We start from the raw sequence: 13,528 nt of genomic DNA, 5'->3' as shown, positions 1-13,528 counted from the left end.
GTACGAATGAAGCCCAAGTCTGATGTGACTGTGGAGGCAGTCATTTACGTGCTCCCCCCCCTCCTTCCCCACCTCTGTGCTTTTCCTGTTCTTCCCCATAGGCTTATACATAAGACGAAAATTTTGTATTTAAAAAAAAATTTTTTTTAAGAACGTTTATTTATTATTGAGAGACAGAGTGTGAGCATGGGAGAGGCAGGGAGAGAGGGAGACACAGAATCTGAAGCGGGCTCCAGGCTCTGAGCTGTCAGCACAGAGCCCGACCCGGGGCTCGAACTCACAAACTGTGAGATCATGACCTGAGCCAAAGATGGACGCTTAACCTACTGAGCCACCCAGGCGCCCCCGAAAATTTTGTATTTATGTCACACACCAGGCCCAAGGGCAAGACGTTTTCAGTAACAGGAGGTACCTGTTGGGTTCCTAGTCTACATCAGTCCTCATTCCAGGACCTGACCCTTAGACCGAGAAGCTGCCCTCAGTACATAGGACATGTCTTTTTGCATGAGAAAACTCCAGACTCCATCACCTATTTGTCATTTCAAGGTGTATCCCTGACCTTGGCAAAGCCACTGCGCTAACCTCTCCTGCTTCCGAGATGTCTACAAAATCCGAAAACTGAGGCTTAGCTGCCTGTCTGCTACCTCCAGGGTTGTGGAGGAGATTGCCAAGTTAATTTTTGAAAAGGTTCCTTCAATGAAAGGACAATGAGCTGTTTTTATGCTTTTCTCCATGTGTGGCTACAGACATAATGAGTGGTCATAACATTATCCAGCTCTGAACGGAAATTAACCGAAGCATTTTCCTGGTTGATGTGTTGAAATGCCACATCTGGATGGTTGACTGCTTCTGCGAGGAGCACTTTGTGGACCGTGTGTTTACCTCAATTTCATGGGTGAGCCTCACTTTCTTAGTGAAAAAAGTCCCAGAGAACCTGCTCGTCTTCAGAGTCCTAAATAGAGGAGTCCAGCTCTCTGTGACTTGTATCTAAGTCCTTTTATTTGGTCCTCCCGTTGTAAAATAAATTAAAAAAAAAAAGATCGTATCAGAACGTGGCCCTAAGCCACGTGGCCTGGCAGTCACTGGGGTGTGGGTCGCTCCTGGTCCCCGTCCCCTTCTCTCTTCCCAGCTTGCTTCTCTGAGGAGCCAGCTCACATCCTGCCCCTTTGCGCAGCTCTGCGCCACCCCCGCTTGCGTCCCCCACCTCTGTGGTTGTAACCAAGACTTCCAGAACCTGACCAGGTGAAAGAAAGTTCAGGATTTGGAAATGCACAATTGGAGTCTCAAAGATAATCATCCATGGCCGTGGAAAACAGAATTCTGTTTAAATTCTTTCTGAGGAAGGCTGTATTGTTTCTAAGTGTTACTAGCCAGTTGTGTAGGAAAACAATGGTGGGGGTTGACATGAGGAAGAAAAGCAAATGAGATGGGGCATCTCAGGGACTCAAGCCTCAGACCTTGTTGTTGTCAGTTAGAGGAAGTACAAGGGACATGTGCTCCGTTTGGCTAGCGTCTGTGTGAGCTGATAGGCTTTTATGACAGGCTGTGTGTGTGTGTGTGTCTAAGTAGCAAGTTCGATGGAACGACTTCTGGAACAATAATCTCCATTCTCTGCAGCCAGCATCCAGGGCTCTCCCCTGATAACAGAAACAGCGTACAGCTATGAGCTGTGAATCCAGTGACAGGATCTTTCTCCCAGTCAGAAGGCCGAGAGAACCCAGCACATCCTCCAACTGCACAAGGCTTCCAGAACACCATTTGCAAGTATCTAAATAAATCCATGCTCAACCGTAGCATTTTTTCAATGTTTTGATGAAGTGACTGCCAAAGGAGGTGTTTAGTCTGTTCAAATGTATTTATAGAGGAGAAGAAATACACATGGAAAGAAATCCACACAAATCCATTGGACATCAACCCCCCCCCAAACAGTATCCCTTTTTTGCTCCTCACTTCTTAAGTATACTAAACTATCAGGTACCCACTAAGGAGATAAAAATTTTAAGAATGAGGAAGATTAGAGATTTGGTCTCAGCATTCTGAATTTTAAAACTTGTGCTTTTGGAAATATTTTGCATGTGAATGAAAAAGACGTTAAGCCCCAATGGCCTCCTGCCCTAAACCAGAGAGAGGGAACGTTAGACATTCCATTTGCTTGAGGCTATTCTTTGAACGTTGAATTCATTAGGTTTTAAAAGCCCCTGTTATTCTAGCTGTGGACCAACAGACTCAGATAAAAGGTGAAAATAGGAACCCCACTCTTCTGCCAAATTTCTACTGAAGAAAGACAAAGAGCAGGCGAGGAAGAGGTTTGCAACGAGGTAGCCGAGAAGGGTCCCTGGCATGCGGTCTCAGTACCAGTTTCGGTTTGGAAAGAGAATGGAAACAGAAACTGGTTTTTACCTGGTGGTGTTACCTCATCCTAAAATTCCATCCAGTGGTGTACCCAGGGCCACGATGATCAGAGCCAGTGGGAGGCGAACCTGACCAGCCAAGGGCACCGGGAGCCAGCTCTGCGTCTGTTCCCGGGCCACAGTGGACCCCTTCCCAAGAGTGTCACAGCCCACGGGACTGTAGGCTTCTCGGGGCTGTGTCTCAGTCATGCCTGCATCCCAACATGAGGAACAAGGTTGGCAGTCACCCCCAGAATCTCCTCCTCCTCCTCAGAGATCGACCATTCCTGTGTCAAAAGGACAGGGCTGGGGCTCGGGAACGTGGCCAGCCCCAGACCTGGAGAGGAGCCCCACGGCGTGTCAAGAGGGTGTTGGGTGAAATGTTAACACCCTGAGGCTGCCTGGCCTCTGGGCCCCAGCGCGCCCTTCTGGACACTGACCCCATCCCCCCGCTGCAGCTCGGGCATCCCTGGCTGTGCTGTGGGGGCAAATGAGGGTTTGTAGCGTTTCCTTCTGTGGCTGTGCTAACAACAGGTGCAGGGGCTCCGAGTCTCTGCTACTGAAAATAGTGCCTGGAAGGAAGGAAGTGGCCAGGCCTAATAGCTGGTTTTAGCAGAAATGTTAAGTCTGTCCAAGAACTTGAGTCATGCTGTGGAAGGAGCAAGATGCAGGACATTTCAGAGTGCACACAGTCCGAAAAACATTTTCTGGAGTCCTTTGACCAATTTCATTAGACGGAAAGCTGCATGTGCACTTCTGTTCCTCTAAGCAAGCTGCTCTTTGGAAGTTGGGTCATTTGCTCTGTAGCTGCTCTGTAAACACATGGGAATGGAGAATGCTGGCTCCGGGGAATGTGTTGTGCTGGGATTGTGCAAGCACCGCTCGGTGAACCCCTTACACGCGTGGCTGGAGAAACACCACCATCACATGCCATGGCCTGCGCAGCACCAACAGTTGATTTTAATAACACAACTGTTTTCGCAGGTGCAAAAAATTCCAGAGCGATTGCATCTCTCAGTTTCAGTTTTGGTTGAGGAGAACGTTTCAAAACTGAAACACCCCAACACCCATCCCCATGAATCCTCAGGGAAGGAGAATACCCAAGATGTACCATCTGCCAAAAGCTTGGGGCCTAGATCTGAGGATGCTCATGTTCTCCAAATTCTCCCCAAGGCACCAGCTGAAAGGTGTTGACATTTCGAATCAACAAGTTATATGCTTGAACCCGCTGTCTGAAGTTTCAGGATAATGTTAGCAGCTAAAGGAGATGAGTTCCTTTGGATTAGGGATGGCTAAGCCTTTATTCACTCCTAGAAATAACATTGATAAATATTCTCTGTGGAGTTCACTGTTCTGACTCCCAAAGAGGTTATAAACTCGGATCTAATGCGATAAATCCTGCAGTACCTTTTTCTCTGGGAAGTTCACGTATCGTAGTCTTAATGTAACTATGGAATACAGAAGAGATTTCATTTCATATTCATAGGCTGAGCTCCAACACATCCAGGGTAGAGGCAAACAGGAATCTTAGTAAAAGTGCAAATTACAACTCCAAGCCTTTGCTCAAATTTCACCCCATGGCTTCAGGGGTCACAGCAACACGGCTGTGATCTGGGAATGAAGACACAGGCTGGTTGAATAGATTGATGTTTGCAAACTTTTATGTGCAAGGTTGATTTAAAGTAATGTGATTCCAAATGCCTTTCTGTAGCATCTCATGAATTTAATTAGGGTCACCAATCATCTTGGTTTGCCCAGGACTGAAGGAGTCCTGGGATCAGGGGACTGGGCCGGGGGTGGTGCTTTAGTGGTGAAACTGAGAAAGTCTCAGGCAAGCTGGGAGGAGTTAGTCACCCTAAATTTAATGCCAAGATCCAGAGAACCAGATACCATTTTATGTTCTTTGAGGATTTTCTAAACCCAAGTGGAAGCTTCATGAGGAGGTGTTATTGAGGGTATATTGTTGATGAGTCTATTACTAATACATTAATTTAGTAGTAGTGTTCTGTTAAGATTCACTCATTGGACACTCTCCATTGTGTTCTCACTAGTTGCCAGGGCTGTTCTAAGTGTTAGAAAACTGTACAGATACGAACAAAACTAAGTCCTTGTTCCAGCAGGGATGGACAGTCAACCAATAAGTCATCTTTGAGTGACAGTAATAAATACTATGGAGAAAAATAAAGCTGGGTAAGAGAGATAGGGCGTGAACGGGGGTATTCCGACTTTCATTTTAGAGCTTAAAGGATCAGTTGAAGTGTTGGCAGTTGCAAAGACCAGCAGTTAGTGGGAAATAAGGAAAACAGTGTGTATCAGCAGGGTTCAGTTGCAGGAAACAGAAACCACTCTAGCTATTTTAGGCAGAAAGGCAATGAACAGAGAGAAGCAGGTGTTTACTGCATTGTTTGGAAAGCTGGAGGAGCTGACTTGGTTCCATAGCTGCCACTGCTGTGAAGCTCGGAAATCAGGAGGCTGCCGCTGTAAGGAATGACTGAGAACACACTGCTGTCCCTGAAATGTGAGAAGTAAGAAGTGCCTGTCACCCCCCTTCTGACTATCTCTTAGCACCCATTAAATTAGTGACCAAAAGCCCCAGTGTCTCCACAATCGTGTTTGCCAATGGTTCCAGCGAAATCAACGGCAAGGTGGATTTTGCTTCAATTCTGACTTCCAGCCTCACGCAAATGCGTATAATTAGTCGACCCTAATTCACAATTAGAAATCCAGCTGCAAGAAAGACTAGGAAACATGGTTCTAGATTTCCAACCTCTGTGTTAGAAAAAGACACACGAGAAGGAATTGGGAATGAGCCTATTCAGGACATCCATACATCTCCAGGAAACCACTCTTTGCCAAGAAGACCAAAGGAAGTAGAAAATCCAAGGTAAGACTGTCCAGAGAATCAAACTTCATCCTGTACATCCAGCGTATATGGGAAGGCAACATTGTGTAGTGGGAAGAAATTAGGTTTTGAAATCAGATAAACCTAGATTCAGTTCTCACTTGCTGATGACTTTGAGCAGTCTCTTAATACCTATGAGAAATGGCCTCTTTATATATAAAAAGGAGTATTAGCACCTTACTTGGAAGCATGTTGTAAACATTAAATAAGATAATACTATTAAAATATAGGGCATATTGTAGGCATTCAATTTTATCAACCATACAGCTTGTATGTAAAATTGTTAACAAACATATTTTGGAGTGCTGATTCCAAATTACCCATCTTCTCCCAGACTTAGATTAATTCAAGGATTCACCACAGAAGATCCCAATTTCTATGTAGCTAAAATGAGCCGGATTTTTTTTTTTTTAAGATCCTGGGCCGTCCTTTACTGGGACAGGCTAATTCTATTATTGAGTGGCTTAGAAGGAGCTAAGAAAACATTCCTTTTGTAGAAGTTGAAAAGGTCAGAACCTACTGGTAGTTACTTTTAGTTTTTACAACACAGAATCAAATAAAAAAATTTTTTTAATGTTTATTTATATTTTCAGAGAGAGACAGAATGCAAACAGGGGAGGCCAGAGAGAGAGGGAGACACAGAATCTGAAGCAGGCTTCAGGCTCGTAGCTGTCAGCACAGAGCCCAGCGCGGGGCTCAAACTCACAAACCATGAGATCATGAACTGAGCTGAAGTCGGATGCTTAACCAACTGAGCCACCCAGGCGCCCCCCAAACAAAAATTTTAAATGCCTTATAAAACCTCCAAGGGGAATTAAATAAACTTTTGATTATTGAGGTGATTCTCTGGGTCAGCAACGTAATACCCATCTATCATGGACCAGTTTGCACCACATTTCCCACAAGATTCATGTGATGCATGACATTTGGCTCAGCAATTTCGAAATTAGGTGTATTTCAACATACTTATAAAACAGGCTATCAAAAAATTAAGCTTTTGTGCTTTTTGGGCTCATGGATGGGATGAGGGAACTTATATGGCAAATGGTTTGTCAGAGCCCAAACATGCGCCAGGTGTGAGGGCAGGAGTACTCCCTCCTAGGGCCTCTGTTTGCCTACATCGATTAACATCGGGGCTGAGAAGGCTCTGCAAGAAGAGCTAGAAGATAGAGACTAGATCCTGGGATGTGACCAGCTGGAGTCCATAAGACTCTGAAGGTGGTAGGTGAACATAAGCTGTTCTCATAGCGTCAAGACTGTTGTTTGAGCCCATAAGGACACTTGGCCACCCTTGAGAAGCATGTGTACCCCGAGGAGAGAATGGCGGAGGGTGTGGAGAACTGCCACCTGAGGGCCCCTCCCCCTCCTTATCTCCCTGGTTGGTGGTTTGATGAGTCGTGGCCTGAGCCCGAGTGGCAGATCCAGTAGAATGACCAGAATGACCCTGGAAAGGGCAGAGGCAGGTGGCCAGGAGGAGCTCTCAGACATTCTGGAGTAGGGCCCCATCATTGGGACATAGGGTGGCCTTAGCCAAGGGATGAGAACTTGGCTACAAGTGGCTAGGTAGTGGGGCTGGCAGGCGGCCCAGGGAAGCAGCCACTCCAAGCCTAGGGATGGACGAGGTGTACTTGGTGGGTGGGTGCATGAAGCAGAGAACCCAAGACACGAGAGCTGGAGGGGACCTCAAAACTGGGTGGTAGTAATGGAAAAGGTTCTGCTACTGAAATCCTTAGGTTGCATAGGTTGGTGTTTCAAGTTCAGGACACAGTCTATGTGTCCTATGGTGTCACATGGATGCAGGATGGTAAACATTGGGACATTCAAATTACAAATGAATAATAAAAAATTGGGGACGGGGGGCGCCTGGGTGGCTCAGTTGGTTGAGCATCCAACTCCGGCTCAGGTCATGATCTCAGGTTTGTGAGTTCGAGCCCCACGTTGGGCTGTCTCCTGTCAGCGCAGAACCTGCTGCGGATCCTCTGTCCCCCTCTCTCTGCCCCTTCCCTGCTTGCTCTCTCTCTCTCTCTCTCTCTCTCTCTTTCAAAAACTGAATTAACATTTTAAAAAAAGTTTTTTTCATCGTAGTGTGACCATTATGATGTAAAAGTGTATTTCTTCTTCATTTCTTCAAGACTGTCGAGATTTCCCCTCCTGTCTCCTTTTTCCTCACTGTCAGATCTGTAAGGAATACCGCTGCTTCTCCGTGTGTCTGATTCTCCTCCAGAAACAAGGCTTCTCTCATGAGTGTTCCTTCACTCACATTGAAGACCCTACAGGGAATCAATATCACATACATGTGCCTTCTAGAGAATTCTTTTGAAGGATGAGCTGCTTTCAGCAAGGGATAGGTGGGGAAAACTTCAACAAAAGCACTGATGATGAAAATTTAATGTATATACTTGTATCGCTAACACCAAAGCAAAGTTGGGAATGTGATCAAATAATAGAATGTAAACATGTGTTCTGGCCAAGCAGGAAGAGTGTAACTAAAAAACGGTGGAAGAAGGGAGGAAGAAGGGACCACCATCTCATTCATTGTTCATTCTCTCGTATTATTCATTATATCAATGATATTGACAGATATTGGGTATGAGTCGTATCACACCACTTAAAATGGACAAAACAATAAAAAGTGAAGAAAGAGAAATCAAAGGTATTAAAAAAGACATAAGTCTAGAAGTATCCAAATGTTCCTGCATGAAAACAACATGGCCAAACATCTTGATCCAGTAATATGGCTGCTACAGATGGAATGTTTGTGTCTGTCCAGAATTTGTATGTTGAAGACTCTTTCCTCGGTATTGGGAAATGGGGCCTTGGGAAGTGATTAGGTCATGGGGTAGAGCCCTCATGAATGAGATTCATGCCCTTAGAAGAGAGGCTCCGGAAAGCTCCCTCCTCCCCTCCATTATGTGAGGACACAGCAAAAAACAGCCATTCCATGCCTTTATCTCAGACTTCCCACCTCCGGAACTGTGAGAAATAAATTTCTGTTGTTTATAAGCCACCCAGTCTATGGTATTCTTGGTTTAGCAGCCTGAATGGACTAAAACAATGGCTCTGGAAATTGCTCAGTTCAGTGATTTGAAGGAGAGGATAAGGAAATGTTCACACACCAGACTCTGGGGAGGGGAAAGTGTGTGTCTAGAAAGAAAACAGTGCTTTGTCTCACTGCTTTGACTTGTTTCTAGTTATGGGATTTCATCTGTTTTGAATTTTATAAACATTTCAATAATGTATGAGATTTTGGGGATGATGAAAAGAGAAAATGGGTTCAAAAGGGTTAAGAAACAGTAATCTAAGCAAGTTTCCATATTTGGAGGATAAGTGCAAGCACCTGAAATCGAGTCTCTTCATACAGACTTTAAATTCAACAGGAGCACAAGAATACCACCCGTAGCCCATGACGTCAGCATGAGAAGAGACAGAATACCCCAAACTTCAAATTACCAACAAGGAGAGAAATGAAGGCTGTATCCCAAGAGAGCTCCTATCACTTGTCACTCTAAGCTGGGTAAGAGCGTGGGAGAGAGACTTAAAATCTCCAGGAAAAAGAGTAAAGAGACAGGGAGCACTTAGCCGTAGTGTAGACAAAAACACTCACAGAAAGAGCAAGTTTTAAAACTAAGTGAAATGTCTACCGCACAGTGAGGGAGAAGGTGCCTGAAAGTGAACAGAACCAGAAATAGCCGCTACAGGAAAGCATTACTTTGTGGGAGAATCAGGTAAACCAAAAAAGGGTGGTGCACCTTACAGACCTGGCAATGAACGGAAAAGAAGGAACTAAGAAGAAAACTTAGGATCTTGCAGAAATGACACATAAATAAGACCTGAGGGCTCTGCTCCCCATCACTGTCCCCCAGAGACATTTTACCTTGCGGCACGGACAGCTGACAGTGTTCTTGAATTAGGAACTCTGTTAAAAATGGCTCAGCAAAAGAAAAAAAAATCAACCTAAATCTATAAAGAGATGCTATTAGAAGAACCCAGAGAGGTGCCTGCGTGGCTCAGTTGGTTAAGCATCCAACTTTGGCTCAGGTCATGATCTCATAGTTCATGGGTTTGAACCCCGTGTCGGGCTCTGTGCTGACAGCTCAGAGCCCTGAGCCTGCTTGGGACTCTGTGTCTCCCTGTCTCTCTGCCCCTCCCCTGTTGCACTCTGTTTCTCTCTCTCTCTCAAAAAGAAATAAACATTAAAAAAATTAAAAAAAGAAAAAGACAATAGATTTGGATGTTGCATGATTTAAACATCAAACAAGGGCAGTTAAATGATCAGGAAGATGAAAATAAAATAAAGAAAGGTGTAACCGAGGTGGAAGACAATGTGATCGAAATGGAAGATAGGCAAATAAAGTGCAACATATAGAATAGCAGTTCCTGAAGAAGGAAAACAAAGCAATGAAACATAACTATAATCCAAGAAAACCGCAGAAGTAAGAAAAAATGTAAATCAATATTTTAAAAGGCTCACTACATATCTAGGAAAATTTTCCAGAAAGAACTTGAGGCATTTTTGGGTAAACCATGAGATTTAAAAAAAATTTTTTTTTATTGCCTTTATTTATTTTTGAAAGGCAGAGAGAGACAAAGCATGAGTGGGGGAGTGGCAGAGAGAGAGGGAGACACAGAATCTGAAGCAGGCTTCAGGCTCTGAGCTGTCAGCACAGCTGACAGGGGCTCGATGTGGGGCTCGAAGTCACGAACTATGAGATCGTGATCTGAGCTGAAGTCAGACGCTTAACCAACTCAGCCACCCAGCTGCCCCTGAACCATGAGATTTTATAGACACACACACATACCCACAATCCTCAGCACCTGTATTGATGATAGCTTACCTCAAACTGGTGGCTTAAAGAAACATAAATTTATTTTTCTACAGTTCTGGAGTCTGGAAGTCCAAAATCAAGGTATCAGTATGTTCCCTTTGAAGGGTCTATGAGAGAATCCTCTAGGCTTTTCTCAGCCTCTGGTGACTCCAGGTGTTTCTTGGCTTATGGCCACATCACTCCAATCTCAATGTCTGTCTTCATGCGGCCTTCTCCTCTTTATCCCTGTGCATTTCTTTCACTTCCTCTCTCAAATTTACATCCCATCCTTTTCTCTTTTAAGAACACTTGTCATTGGGGCACCTGGGTGGCTCAATCGGTTAAGTGTCCGACTTCGGCTGAGGTCCATGATCTCACAGTTTGTGAGTTTGAATCTCGCATCAAGGTCTCTGCTGTCAGCGCGGAGCCCGCTTCTGATCCTCTGTCCCCCTCCCTCTGCACCTCCCCTGCTCGTGCTCTCTCTCAAGAATAAATAAACATTAAAAAAAAAAAGGACACTTGTCATTAAATTTAGAGGCCACCTGGGTAATCCAAGATGACCTAATGTCAAAATTCTTGATTACATTTGAAAAGTCCCTTTTTTCAAATAAGGTAACATTCACAGGGTCCAGGCATTTGGCTGAGGACATACCTGTTTTGAGTCACTATTTAGTCCACTACAGGGCCTCCCAGCTAGCAGGTCAAATTACTTATAAGGGTAAGAATATTAAACTGACATCAGACTTCTCATGAGCAACTTATAAAGGCAGTCAATAAAGGGCAGCCTTTTAACAGGCTCAAGAACAAAGACTGTGAGCCAAAGATTTTCTATCCAGCCAAGCTTACCTTCAAATATTAAGGTTAAAGGAAATGGTTTCAATATGCAGTAACTCAGGGAATACTGTATATGTGTGCCATAGAGGACTCTTTTAGAGGATAAATTTTATCTAACCAAGAGATAATTGGTAAACTTTAGGAAAAGCACTAGTAGTGAAAATGTATTTTATGATGTAATCTTATTATATTATATTATATTATTTTATTTTATTAGCATTAATTAATTATTATGTTATTTATGTTGTAATATATTTAATTGCATAGCTAAGACTAAAACGAGGGTGAGAATATGGATTGAAGAGTAGTATCTCTATATTTTATGCTCTGGAAAAGTAAAACTAACACAACCAAAAAAAAAAAAAAGAGAGAGAGAAAGAGAGAGAGCGGGAGGGAGGGAGAGAAACAGCAAGGTAGGACAGTAAAATTGACAGTTGTATAGATAAGTGAAGAAGGATACAAATGGACATACCAGATGGCAAAGCCTTAGTAAGAAAAAAAGGGAGATTAAGGGCACTGTCAGTGGAACAAATACAAAGACAGCCCCTGGAACAGACATACAAACATTCTGAAATGCCAAAAGCAATGAACAAAGAAATTGCAAAGAAAATATGCCCAATGAAGAAGGGAAGACAGTAAATATAACACAGGCATGATTAAAACATAATGTGATCACCTTGAGACTAAACATGTAAGACAAACCAGTTAATGGAATGGACTTTTCTGGTGTCTTCTCTTTTCTTGCTATAGGGACAAACAAACCAATTCTCAAATTAGCTCACCAGGCAAAAGCAGATCCCGTATTATATTTAATAGACGCACCTCAAACACAGTGATTCGAAAGACCCAAAATAAAGAAATGGCCAAAAACACACCATAAAAATAAAAACAGTAGAAAGACAGGGTAGTGACTCATATCAGTTAAAGTAAATTCAGGCCAAAAACCTTTAAATGAGACAAAAAATACACTTAAGGCTGAAAACCACAATTTGCAATGAAGAGAAATGATGAACATCTATGCACCAAATAATACAGCCACCACTAACATAAAGCAGAAATTACATCAGATGAGAATAGAAGAAGATAGAAAATAGAGACTTCAGCACCACAAACTCAGCATGACAGGTCTAACACAAAGGAAATAAAGATATACATGCTTTAAACAACTTAATAAATAATAAGGTAGAACTTGTGCGCATATGTTTAATACTATGCCCTAATAATAGAGATTATATCTTCTTTTCAAATGTAATGAACATGGATCATTTTGAAAACTTGATCATATATTCATCTTTATGGTCACACTAAATGAACCCGGGTTAAGTTTGGTAGACCTCTGCTTTTATTGCATGTGATGCATGTGCAGTGAAAACCGTTCTCACTTTAACACGTATCCCTGACCTTTTCCAGACACAGCATAACTAATATCTCCTTTTGAAGGTCAGCACGTGGGCAGCTTAACATACACCAGGCTTTCAGACACCTGTGTCTCAGGATCGGTGACTCCTTTAAGTCTCCAGATCTCCTGAAGGGGTGTCTGTTGCTCGTGCTCAGGCGGATCACTCAGTGTGCCCGTCAGCTGTGCCCTGCGGTCTGTGCTGTGGCCTGTGAGATGGATGGCATCATCACATTGCCACTCAGCAAGGTCAGTGGCAAACATGGGAAACTACAGGGTGGTCGTACGTGAAATACGTGCAGAAAACAAAAGCTGAGCGTGGCTTCCGTAGCACAAATACAAAATGCCCCGAATGCTTTTCCCGCAGTGGTTTTGTCGTTCGCTGTATGGTCTGAATCCACAACTATTCATTCTGATATTTAGTAATTCCTTTTTTTTTGTTTGTTTGATAAATAAATAATGTGGGGAACAATATACTTTTTTAAAAAGTACGTGCTTAGTGAAAAAAATTATTACTATCTTTTTGATTCTTGGGGAAGTTATGATGAACATGTAATTCACAGTAAATTTTTGTGACATTCACCATCCAGCCAGGGACTGGCCACAAGAAAACCTGTGGACAAAATCTACTAAAGGACTGTCAGCATCTATTTCAGAAGTTAGTGGTTATTTTAAGAAGATTGTAGGGGCGCCTGGGTGGCCCAGTCGGTTAAGCGTCCAACATCATCAGCTCAGGTGATGATCTCGCAGTTTGTGAGTTTGAGCCCCGCGTCAAGTTCTGTGTTGACAGCTTGGGAGCCTGGATCCTGCTTCAGATTCTGTATCCCACCCACCCCCCCCCCCCCGCCCCTTCTCTGCTTGTACTCTCTCTTTCCCTCCCTGAAAAGTAAATAAACATTAGAAAAATTTTTTTAAAAAGATCATACTTGAAGTTGGCTATTTAACATAAGTGGATACCAAAAATGTATTTATGTATCACGGTGAAGCAGTGCTGACGTTGTATTTAGATCAAATGTCTGTTTTTCTTTTTTCTCTTTAAAAAATTTTTAACGTTTATTCATTTTTGAGAGACAGAGAGAGATGGAGTGCCAGCAGGGGTGGAGCAGAGACAGAGGGAGGCACAGAATCTGAAGCAGCTCCAGGCTCTGAGCTGTCGGCACAGAGCCCGACGTGGGGCTTGAACTCACTGACGGGACCACGA

This window comes from Prionailurus viverrinus, chromosome B1 (genome assembly GCF_022837055.1).
Source record: "Prionailurus viverrinus isolate Anna chromosome B1, UM_Priviv_1.0, whole genome shotgun sequence".
NCBI lineage: Eukaryota > Metazoa > Chordata > Mammalia > Carnivora > Felidae > Prionailurus > Prionailurus viverrinus.
The sequence above is the reverse complement of the archived record's forward strand: the minus strand, read 5'-3'. Positions refer to the sequence as shown.